We start from the raw sequence: 12,514 nt of genomic DNA on the forward strand, positions 1-12,514 counted from the left end.
TATGGTTAGGATCGATGAACTTAAGGTAAATTTTGGCAGAGAGAGAGAGAGAGAGAGAGAGAGAGGTTACAAATAATATTAATTATGTAGAATAGGACTGATATATTTTTACCGACATGGAAGTATAGCACTGCTAAATTTAAGCTGCATTTGTAGCTGAAACTGAGAAAACAACGTTCGTGCTGCTAATGACTATAAATTATCGTGTATGCGTAACATGGATGAAACTCAACTGCAGATAATAGTCAGGAAAAAAGTATTTTAATAAAAAAATGCTGGGTATATAAGAACAGTTTAATGTCATTTTCACACTGATAAAACATTAATTCATAAAGCTCATATTATGATGAAATAGAGTAAAAATAGCAAAAGGAATCTGCTAATTTTTTTACACAAAAAACCATGCTTCCGGTGCCATCTGTTAACGAAAAAATACCAATCTAGTTCACAAGAAAAGACGTATTTAAGTCATATTTTGACTTTAAAACACTTCGTATAATGAAACATAACCTTGTCCCATATAAATACTGGAGTTTCGAGAGATTAATTTACACTAAACAGAAGCAAGAAAATCACTGAATTGAGTTGAATGGAGCAAAAAATCTTACCTGATTTTTTCAAACAAAAACATCATCACAACAGCACCTATTAACGAAAAATATAACTAAGTGTAGCTTCACAATAAGGCGTATTTAAGTCATATTTTGACTTTAAAACACTTCTTATAATGAAACATAACCTTGTCAAATATAAATAGTTTCTAGAGATTAATTTACCTTATATACTCGTGTATCATGCGACTTTTGAATCCCTGATTTTGGAGCTAATTTTAAGGGGTTCACATCTTACATGAGATATAAAATTTGAGTATGTAATAATCATATATTAGTATCATATGAGAATGTACAAACATAATAGATATGCATCTTTTCCATGGATATTTTAAAAAGTTTTGTTTTACTTCACTGCATCCAATAATATTGTATGTATTTTCATATTACTATTTGTTTGTATTATAAAATACAAGCATAGCAATCAATGTTATGTTTTGTAAATAAGCTGAGGGTGATTGCAAAGTAAGTTTGTTTTGCTGTGTTGAACTCAAATCAGAGGGACTTTCTTGCCTGTAGTTAGTGCAAATGAATTTCAAAATACTCTATTTATATGAGACAAGGTTATTTTACATTATACAAAGTCTTTTCAAGTGGAAATATCACTTGAAAATGTATTGTTTGTGAATGAAATTTAGTTATTTTATTCATTAGTAGATGGTGCTAAGGGCATGTTTATTGCTTAAACAAAAATCAATATTCCGTTCGATATTTTCACTTTATCTCATCAGAATACTATGAGCTTTACATATTTTATCTTTTATTGGAGTGAAAACAGTAAGATGTGTTCTTTTCATGCACAATAGTTTTATTAAAATAAGTTTCTTTTAAATTTTGTTTACGGTCGAGTTTGATGGTACTATACCGAAGTTTGCGAAAGTTTTATCCACGTTGCCGATGCACGATGATAGTCGTTAGCATATCAACATTCTTTCCTCAACTTCAGTTAAAACTTACAGATTAGATTTAGCAGTCTATGCCCCTGCCGATCTTTTATCTATAACGAGTAAGGCTATAATACTATTATCGTGCATCGGCAACAAGAATATAACTCCAGTAAACTTATGCCATCAAATACAACCGTAGATAAAATTGAGAGAAAATTATTTTAATAAAATCTTCAGGTCTTGAAAGAACACATTTTACTGTTGTTCACGCTGATAAAAGATAAGTAATGTAATTGTAAAGTTCGTACTACGATGAAATGAAGTGAAAATATCGAACGGAATCACGTAATATTTTTTACACAATAAACATGCCCACAACGCAATCTGTTAACAAAAAAATACTTCAGTTCACGAGACGGTTTAAATTCATATTTCGACTTAAAAACACGTCGTAATGACAAATTACTTTGTCTCATATAAGTAGAGTATCTAGATATTTTACGCTAACTAGAAGAAAGACAATTCGACCCGAAATGAGTTAAATATGGAGAAATAAACTCGTATTCGCCATCAGCTGATTTCCAAACCAAAATACCGACTGCTTTGTTAGTATTTTATGATACAATAATATGAAAATACATACAATATTGAAAAAGAAACCCACAAAATCACTTTGTAATTTGTTTACTTCTTAGTATTTACATTTAGTTATACTCCACACTTGAGTGCTTTCAGGCTCTGTCTTTGGCCCATTTTCAGGAGATGTTTGGGATGTTAGCCTGGGTCAAGGCCCAGCAGTCTTCTGGAACTTCTTCTCGTTGTGCTGTCATTTATGTGATGGCTGTTCTGGTTTTCTTGAGAGTTGCCAATCACCTCTTGTTGCTCTGATATCCTGAGCTGATGGTCAGTGGGATTAACCCTTGTGGTAAGGGTGTGATCACCAAAAGTCTGTTGGGCAGGAAGCCTAATCTCCAGGTCAGCAGGGTCAATCTTAGCTTCTTTTAATATCAAAGCTCGGCTTATGGGATCTTCTGAGGTAAAACCTTTGTTTCCTTCAATTACTTTAATCCCTCTGATAAGTGCACCTTCTACTACCCTCCTGTGACTAATTGTGTTGCTTTTGTATATAAGCCTACTGTTTTAGAAATCCATCCTAGGGTCAAAAACAGTAGGCTTATATACAAAAGCAACAAAATTAGTCACAGGAGGGTAGTAAAAGGTGCACTTATCAGAGAGATTAAAGTAATTGAAGGAAACAAAGGTTTTACCTCAGAAGATCCCATAAGCCGAGCTTTGATATTAAAAGAAGCTAAGATTGACCCTGCTGACCTGGAGATTAGGCTTCCTGCCCAACAGACTTTTGGTGATCACACCCTTACCACAAGGGTTAATCCCACTGACCATCAGCTCAGGATATCAGAGCAACAAGAGGTGATTGGCAACTCTCAAGAAAACCAGAACAGCCATCACATAAATGACAGCACAACAAGAAGAAGTTCCAGAAGACTGCTGGGCCTTGACCCAGGCTAACATCCCAAACATCTCTTGAAAATGGGCCACAGACAGGGCCTGAAAGTACTCGAGTGTGGAGTATAACTAAATACTTAGAAGTAAACTAGTTACAAAGGGATTTTGTGGGTTTCTTTTTCAACCTTCAGAAGAAAACTGAAAGAAGTTTTTGTTTGGTACATACAATATTATTGGATACTGTAATGTGTAACTTTTTAAAATAATCAGAAAAATGCATATTCATTGTGTATTTATTTCGTAAATATATGTAGCCGTCAGCAGCCTGACATTGCTCAACTAGGAATGCCGATGTTGGTCCGAATCAGATTCCCGTTTCATGTCCATTTTTTTTTTTATTTATTAATTTTTTTTTTTTTCACTTGATACATCATAGTCAGAATGCATTGAAACTCCACAATTGGTTTTTATTAATAAATTACTAAATTATATCGTATATGTAGTTTACAGTATACTGAAGGTAAGGCTACTGTATTCATATACTATATATACGATATATGTACCACGATATAATCATCATCGTATAGGCGAGGCCAACTTGTTAAATATTATTCAATTTCTCTTAGTACTGACTCATCATAAGCCAATGTGCATTGAACCTAGAGAATTAGCTGAAATTAATAATCAGTATGCTATATATGTATAAAGTATGCTGTGTGGTGTAGGCTTGGCTACCATATATGTAAAGATGGTACTGATTACCCTAGTGTAGACTACGCCAGTATAATATTCTTTCGTCCTAATCAGTTTATGACTGGTTGTTTGTAACGAATTGTGGTAGTAAGTCGACTACTATGACTACTACCTGTTATGTAAAAATGTATCAGTCTTATTCTCATTAACGTCATTTGTAACATAAATATGGTAATTTTTTACTATTGTACTATGGTTGAAATGCAAGCCAAAAGGCTGTTTTTATTGGATTGGTTGTTCACAGCAAATCAGCTGTTTCTGGCTGTATGCGTTTTCCAAACAAGTATATCATTACTACCGATACTTTTTGCATTCTCTTTTACTTTTTTAAACTTAACTAGAAGATGGGATAGATTGAGAGATGGAGGGAAAGGGTTTAGCCTAACTAAAAAATAGAATAGAAGAGGAAGAAAAGAGGTTAGCCTATTGTTAAATTTTGGTCTCGTAAATCTCGCATGATACGTGAGATACGTGATAAAATAATTTTTTTAAGGTTGAATATTTGGGGGTCGCATGATATGCGAGATCGCGTGTTATGCAAGTATGTATGGTCTGCTAATTAGGAGCAAGAAAATCGTTCTGAGTTGAGTTAATGCGGTGAAATAAACCTCCCTCTAACAGCTGATTTTTCCAAACCAAAACATGATCGGTTTGTTTGTATTTTATGATACATTATTGATATAAGACCACATATAGCATTATTGGATACAACGAAGTAAAGGATAACTTATTAAAAGAGCCAAGGAAAGATGCATATTCGTTGTGTTTATATTTTATGAGGCGGTTACGGCACTTAGGCTAAGCCACTGATGACCAGATTACTACTGTGCTATAAATCCTATGGGGGTAAAACCCAGTTACGAGTACAGTGGACCCTCTGTATTCGCGTTCTCTGGATTCACGGACTCACACATTTGCGGATTTCTCTCTGGAATATTTCCCCGCATTATTCGCGGAAAATTCACCTACTTGCGGTATTTTTTTATGAGAGATATCCACAAATTCCTGTTTTGTTTTTTTATCAGTTTCATCATAAAATGCACTTTTTGTGATAAAACTATTAAACCTCTTACGCCGAAGCGGTAAAAAAAAATTATCTCCCGTGTGCCGGAGGTGTTTCAAGAGTGAGCGCGGAAACGGAAAAAATATTTTTTTCAAAAAATCACAGCGTGCTCAGTTTTCAAGATTAAGAGTTCATTTTTGGCTCCTTTTTTTGTCATTGGCTGAAGTTTAGTATGCAACCATCAGAAATGAAAAAAAATTATCATTATCATATATAAATAATGCGATATATGATAGCGCAAAAACGAAATTTCATATATAATTTTATTCAAATCGCGCTGTGCGCAAAACGGTTAAAGGTAACAAGTTACTTTTTTTTCATTGTAATTTACACTAAATTGCGATCATTTTGGTATATAACACATTGTAAAACGATAAAAGCAACACAGAGAAAATATTATCACAAAATACTGCATGAATAAACAAATATTTTATTCAAAAATTCACCATAAGTCTAAATATTGTCCTAGAGACTTCCAATTTCTTTCAAAATAAAGACAAATGATTGAATATTACTATACTGTAAGAGTATTAGCTTACAATTGCAGTTTTCGACCATATCTGACGAGTTAAAGTTGACCGAATGTCGAATTTTTATATATATATATTTTTTATATGCAATTATTTCGGAAATAAGAAAAGCTACAACCTTCAAATATTTTTCGTTTTATTCTACATGAAATTGCGCACATTTTCATATATAAAACTCTATGAAATGCCTAATATGAAATGGAGCAAATATTCCGAGAATAGGACGTACGCATTTCGGAGATTTGTGGCGGAGAATCCGCGCGCGGAGGGAAGGAAAGATTTTTTTTTAAATTCACCATAAATCTAAATATTGTGCTAGAGACTTCGAATTTGTTTCAAGATGAAGATAAATGACTGAATATTACTAGACTGTAAGAGTTTTAGCTTACAATTGCGTTTTTCGACCATTTCGGTAGAGTCAAATTTGACCGAACGTGGTTTTTTTTTTCTATTTATCGTGATTTATATGCAAATATTTCAAAAATGAGAAAAGCTACAACCTTCAATTATTTTTTGTTGTATTCTACATGAAATTGCGCACATTTTCATATATAAAACTTTATGTAACGGCTAATTCAAAATGGTGCAAACATTACCACAATCGCACGTATGATTTTTTCGGAAGAGTTACCGCGCGGACGTAAAGAAAATGTTATTTTTTTCATAAATTCACCATAAATCAAAATATTGTGCTAGAGACTTCCAATTTGTTGCAAAATGAAGGTAAATGCTTGAATATTACTAGAATATATGCGTTTTAGCTTACAATTGTGTTTTTTTACCATTTCGGTAGAGTCAAAGGTGACCGAAGGTTGAAATTTTGGCAATTATCGTTATTTATATGAAAATATCTCAAAACTGATAAAAGCTACAACCATGGGTTGTGTTTAGTTGTATTGTGCATGAAATTGCGCACATTTCCATATATAAAACTTTATATAACGGCCAATTTTAAAATGGTGCAAACATTACCACAATCGCATGTATGATTTTTTTCGGAAGAGTTACCGCGCGGACTTAAGGAAAAAGTTTTTTTTTAAATTCACCATAAATCGAAATATTGTGCTAGAGACTTCCAATTAGTTGCAAAATTAAGGTAAATGATTGAATATTACTAAAATATAAGTTTTAGCTTACAATTGCGTTTTCGACCATTTCGGTAGAGTCAAAGTTGACCGAAGGTTGAAATTTTGGCAATTATCGTTATTTATATGAAAATATCTCAAAACTGATTAAAGCTACAATCATGAGTATTTTATTGTTGTATTCTACATAAAAAATGCACACATCATATATATATCATGTAACGGCTAATTTACAATGGTACAAAAATTATGTCAAAGTGACGAAATAATTTCCAAGATGTGTCACAGATACTTTTTAGTGCGGCAAGAAAGAAATTCGCGCTTGCGCGCCTGCGTAACGATTGTAAACAAAACAACACCTTGATCCGTGAACTCCCAGCATCCCCCAAGGCGCGTGATTCAAAAGTTTTAGGCTGGTAGGCCTATAAGTATTTTTCCGCGAATTTTAAAAAAAACTTTTGTAAGTCGACGTAAAATACGTCCAGTCGGCACAATAGAGACAAAAAATGTCGACGTAAAATACGTCCAGTCGGCGTAAGAGGGTTAAAAAAAACCTGGTATAAAAATTTTTAGTGGGTTTTTCTTCAGTTTTAACAAACAAAATAGAAGGTTTAGGCATATTTATAGGGGTTCCAACTATTTGTGGGTTCTAACTATTTACGGGGGGGGTCTGGTACGCACCCCCGCAAATACGGGGGGACCACTGTACAGGGTGGGGCAAATCAAATGCACGAGTTTTGATAAGCTATTAGGAAAAGTAAAACAATACTTACAGAATTATTTGTTGTTTTATTTGAATCGGTATACAATGCCGTTTGTGCGATGCACTGTTGAAGGCAATGTCTGAAGTTTTCGGCTGCTCTTCGGCACATCTCAAGGGGTATTGCAGCGATTTCCTCCCGAATTCGCATCTTCAATTCTTCGAAATTTTGTGGCCGACTTCTGAACACTTTCTCCTTCAGATATCCCCACAAGAAGAAGTCGCAAATGCTCAAATCAGGTGAGCATGGGGGCCACTCAACATCACCCCTCTGAGAGACAAGGCGTGCCGGGAATGTCTGTTGTAATTTGACCATTGCAACTTGAGCAGTGTGGGCTGTTGCTCCATCTTGTTGGAACCAGATGTCTCCCAGATTTGTTTCCTCACTTAATTCTTCCAATTTTGGTTCAAAAAAGTCATCCAACTTCACAAGATAACGTTCAGAGTTGACGGTTACAGATCTTCCATCCTCCTCAAAGAAATAAGGCCCAATTACCCCAAATTTGGAAACTACACACCAAACAGTAACTTTAGGGGAATGGAGAGATCTCTGGTGAAGTTCTCTTGGGTTGTTTTCAACCGAATAGTGACAATTTTGCTTATTCACGCTTCCAAAAAGGTGGAAGTGGGCCTCGTCACTGCTGAAAAAAGTTGACGGTTCAGAGATGCAGTTCAACATTTCCTGGCAGCAATTCCTGTGATTTTCAAAGTCAGTGGCCTTCAATTCTTGAACAATCATTATTTTGTGTGGATGGAACGATAAATCATAACGCAATATCCGCCTTAAAGATCGGTTAGACATGGCCAATGCAAGTGAATGCTTCCGGGCAGAGCGTCTCGGTGACTGTTCGACAACTGCTTTAACTAAGGCCACATTTTCCGGCGTTCTTACCATTTTTGGTCTTCCACTACCCCTAGGTCTTCTTGTGGAACCAGTTTCTTCCAATGCTTCAACCCAACGCCTGATTGCCTTGCCATCAGGGATGGGACCATGATGTGGAATGTTGAAGTGCAGGCGGAAGGTGCGCTGAGTGGCGACGACAGAACGGCCATTTTCAAGATACATGCGCACTGCAAAGCCGCGATGTTCACCCGACCAAGGCATGGCTGCTACTGAAAACGGCGGGGTTTGGTGGTCACAATGAGACCACACACATCTTAACCATCACCACCACAGCTGTTGCGCGCGCCTTTCAAAACTCGGGCATTTAATTTGCCCCACCCTGTAGATTGAACAAGTACTACTGTAAAACCGAAATGCCGGTAACCAATACCAATGGTAACCAGGGGTTGCCTGTTCTTGTAAGCTCTTGGATAAGACTAGTAGAGTTTGAACATAAGGAGAGGGATCTTCCAGGGCGACTCACTGTCCCCACTACTTGTCGTAGCAGCCATGATTCATTCCCATGACAAAAGTACTGCAGAAGATGGATGCTGAGTACCAACTCAAGAAAGGAGGCAACAGAATTAACCATTTGATGTTCATAGACGACATCAAGCTGTATGGTAAGAGCAACAAGGAAATTGATACCCTAATCCAGACTGTATGGATTGTATATGGTAACATCAGGGTGGAGTTTGGAATAAAAAGTGTGCCTTGGTCAGCTTACAAAAAGGCAGTGACAAGAACTGAAGGGATAAAGCTACCAGATGGGAGTAGCATCAAACACATATGGGTAGCAATCTCAATTATGAGGGCCCAAGTAATGTTCTTTAAGGTCCACAATAATATACTGATGGAAGCAGTAGTAAAATTTTATAAAGCTATGTAATAGCTTTTGAACCCTAGTTTTATAAAATTCTACTAATGCTTCCATCAGTATATTATTGTGGACCTTAAAGAACATCAAACACATACACAAGACAGGATACAAATACCTGGGAAAGTAGAAGGTGAGGATATAAAACACCAAGATATGAAGGACACGATCGGGAAAGAATTTATGCAGAGACTTAGGGAAATACTCAAGTCAAAACTCAATGCCAGAAATATGATGGAAGCCATAAACACCTGGGCAGTACCAGTAATCAGATACAGTGTAGGAGTAGTGGAGTAGACGATAGTTGAACTGAATAGCATAGACTAGAAAAGATGAGTGGCTAAGGAGTGCATGGGAAGAAGGACTGATAAAAGTAGACGAAGACCCAGAAATATACAGACTCAGAAGAATGACAAACAGAGCGGAGGAATGGCACAACAAACCAATTCATGGATGGTATATGAGACAGACTAAAGAACTGGCTAGCAATGAAACATGGCAAGCAATAGAGGGTAGAACTCAAGAAGAAAAGGGAATGCTAACAGTGGCACAAGATTAGGGCCGAGACCATAAACCACATAGCAAGTAAACATCTGGCATTTGCACAAAACCAGTACAAAAAGAGGCATAATTCAGTAGCAAAAGCCCTCCACCAGAGCTTGTGCAGTAATAAGTGGTACAAACACTAACCTGAGGGAGTGATAGAAAATTATCAGGCAAAGATCCTCTTGGACTACAGGTCAGAATAGTTAAGTGATACATGCCAATAGACCAGACATGACGTTGATTGACAAAATCAAGAAGAAGGTATCATTCATTGATGTCGCAATACCATGGGACACCAGTGTAGATGAGAAAGAAAGAGAAAAACTTGGTAAGTATGAAGACCTGAAAATAGAAATAAGAAGGATATGGGATATGCCAGTGGAAATTGTACCCATGATCACTAAGCACGAGCCCAAGATCCCTGAAAAGGAAACTGAAAAAACTAGATGCTGAAGTGGCTCCAGGACTCATGCAGAAGAGTGTGCTACTAGAAACAGCACAGTAAGAAAAGTGATGGACTCCTACGGTGGCAGGATGCAACCAGGAACCCCACACTATAGGAACCACCTAGTCATATAGGATGACTGTGTTAAACCAAGAAAAAAATAAAAATAAAAATGTGAATAGGATTGACTGTGTTAACCCCCCCCACAAAAAAAAAAATAAATAAAATAGAAATAATAACAATAATAAACATACTGTCAAACTTCTCATTCTCAGAGGTACTTTATTCCTCACACTATTGGACTGTGGAGCAGTCTCCCAGAGTATGCCATGCAATTGGAACTTGAGAAGTTTAAGCAAAGATGTGCATAACTACCTTACTACAATTCAACTTTTATTTTAATATTTTAAGTATTATATGTTAATTTGTGATTCCTGATAACTGATCTTTTGTGTATTTCCTACTACCTTCTGTTACTCCTTTCAAATGAACACCATATTCTTTGGAAGCTAGAATTTAAAGTCAGTGGCCCATTTGGGCTTGTTCCTTATGAATAGGATTCAACTTCTCAATAATAATGATAATGATGATAATTACTAACAAACTACCGTTGTGCCCTTGGAGGTTGCATCAGTCAACTACATCTGGAAAGTTGTTTTAAAGACAGCTAGAAGCAGTTTAACCTTGAAGTCGTGAGTTTTTGGATAATGCAAATAACTCTCCTATTCTTTTTCTCTCCATATTTTTTATAAACTAATACTTTTTCCTTTTTTTGAAACATTAAAAGGAGTCAGGGTTTTAGTTTCCTGGGACAGTTTTCTGTTGGCCATAATCTGGAAAAACACCTCTTTATTTAACAATATTAATCCCTTATGTAACATACACATATGTTTACATGTAGATTTGTGGTAAAGTCCGGGTAATATATACAGTAGAACCCTGGACCTCAACCATATTAGAAGTCGACATAATCGGGTTTCGACACCAAATTTTGAGTAAACTTTGCGTGAACAAAATTCCGGAATTCCCATATGATGTTTATAAACAAAACTCTTTCAGTCAACCTTCACTAGTCAGTGTTGTTGGTGGCGTTTTGCGTTACCAGATCTCTGATGCTATACTGCATATGAAATTATGCTAATATACTACATCTCAAAATTATGCTTGTGGGATGATAAAATTATGCTAATTTTATGCTAACGTAGATCTCACTTCTCATTTGTTGCTAAGCTCTACATGAAAATGTGCTAAATCTATCAAAATTATGCTAATGTTATGCTAACTTAGATCTCACTTCCCAATATATATGAAATTATGGTTATATTATGCTAAGTTTGTTCTCACTTCCCATTTGATGCTAAACTCTATATGAAATTATGCTAAATCTATCAAAATTATGTTGATATTATGCATAGATCTCACTTCCTTTTGATGCTAAACTCTATATGAAATTATGTTAAATCTAAATCTATCAAATTTATGCCAGTGGGATGACAAAGTTATGTTTATTTTATGCTAACAGATCTCATTTCTCATTTGATGCTAAACTCTATGGGAAATTATGCTAAATCTATGAAAATTATGCTAGTGGGATGACAAAATTGTGCTAATGTTATGTCAAATTAATGTTTTATTTTCAGAGTGAATCTAAATATATAACATATGAATACAATTGATCATTGAATATGAAAGTTGATAATCCTATTTACAGGAAATGTCTTTAAGGACCATAGCATGTCCTTGGAAGGATTGAATTTGGTGTACTAATCACCTGCTTTCTTGATACCTTCACTGCATATTAGTCCATTTGTTAGTGAAACATTTGACTTCCTCTCTCTCTCTCTCTCTCTCTCTCTCTCTCTCTCTCTCTCTCTCTCTCTCTCTCTCTCTCTCTCTCTCTCTCTCTCTCTCTCTTTTTTCTCCATGGAGAAATGCGCTCACAGTGCATATGGTAATGGTTAGCAAGGCTCGAGCTAACTTTGAAAGAATAGGATATTTAATACTTAGATCAATTTTAACCCTGCCATTCACTATCCAAGTCCTTTTGTTCATTCTCCAAGATTATTTTTGGGATTTTGTTTTGCATTTACATCATGAAATGCAGACATTTATGACGCTTGGGCAGTATGTATGAGGGACACATCAAACCTGTGTTTAGAATTTCTTATATGACAGATTGATAAACCTAATTTATTAAATATTACATACGTTATTTTATCATAATAAGTCAGGTATGTTTGTTATTTTTAGTGTTTCTATGCATATTTATGCCAAACTTCACAAAATTATGCTAAGTGGGTCGTTATGCCAAATATTACGCTATTCAATGAAATTTACCTCAAATATGCTAAAAGCATCAAATGATGCTATTGCATCTAGTAACATTGGTGGCGGTGTGCTACACTTTGTACAAAACTTCATCACTCCACTGCTATTGTTTTGGTATGCGCACAGTTTTCGCTTTTGTGGATTTCCTTGGTGTGAGTAAGCATCCCTCAATTTTTTTAGACAGTCTTAGTCTAAAAACTATGCACACACACACACACATATGCGTTTCGTAGCAAATATAATGTTTGTGTGAGGATTGGTATTGAGAAAAATGTATGT

General features: G+C 35.5%; 2 pseudogenes; one reads left to right on the forward strand and one right to left on the reverse strand.

Moving 5' to 3' along the window:
- LOC135203812 (mucin-2-like) overlaps window positions 1–8,222 on the reverse strand; it is a 46,797-nt pseudogene extending 38,575 nt beyond the window's left edge.
- LOC135204059 (mucin-2-like) overlaps window positions 1–12,514 on the forward strand; it is a 203,661-nt pseudogene that overhangs the window by 171,090 nt on the left and 20,057 nt on the right.

The sequence above is a fragment of the Macrobrachium nipponense genome, chromosome 44 (genome assembly GCF_015104395.2).
Source record: "Macrobrachium nipponense isolate FS-2020 chromosome 44, ASM1510439v2, whole genome shotgun sequence".
NCBI classification, from domain to species: domain Eukaryota; kingdom Metazoa; phylum Arthropoda; class Malacostraca; order Decapoda; family Palaemonidae; genus Macrobrachium; species Macrobrachium nipponense.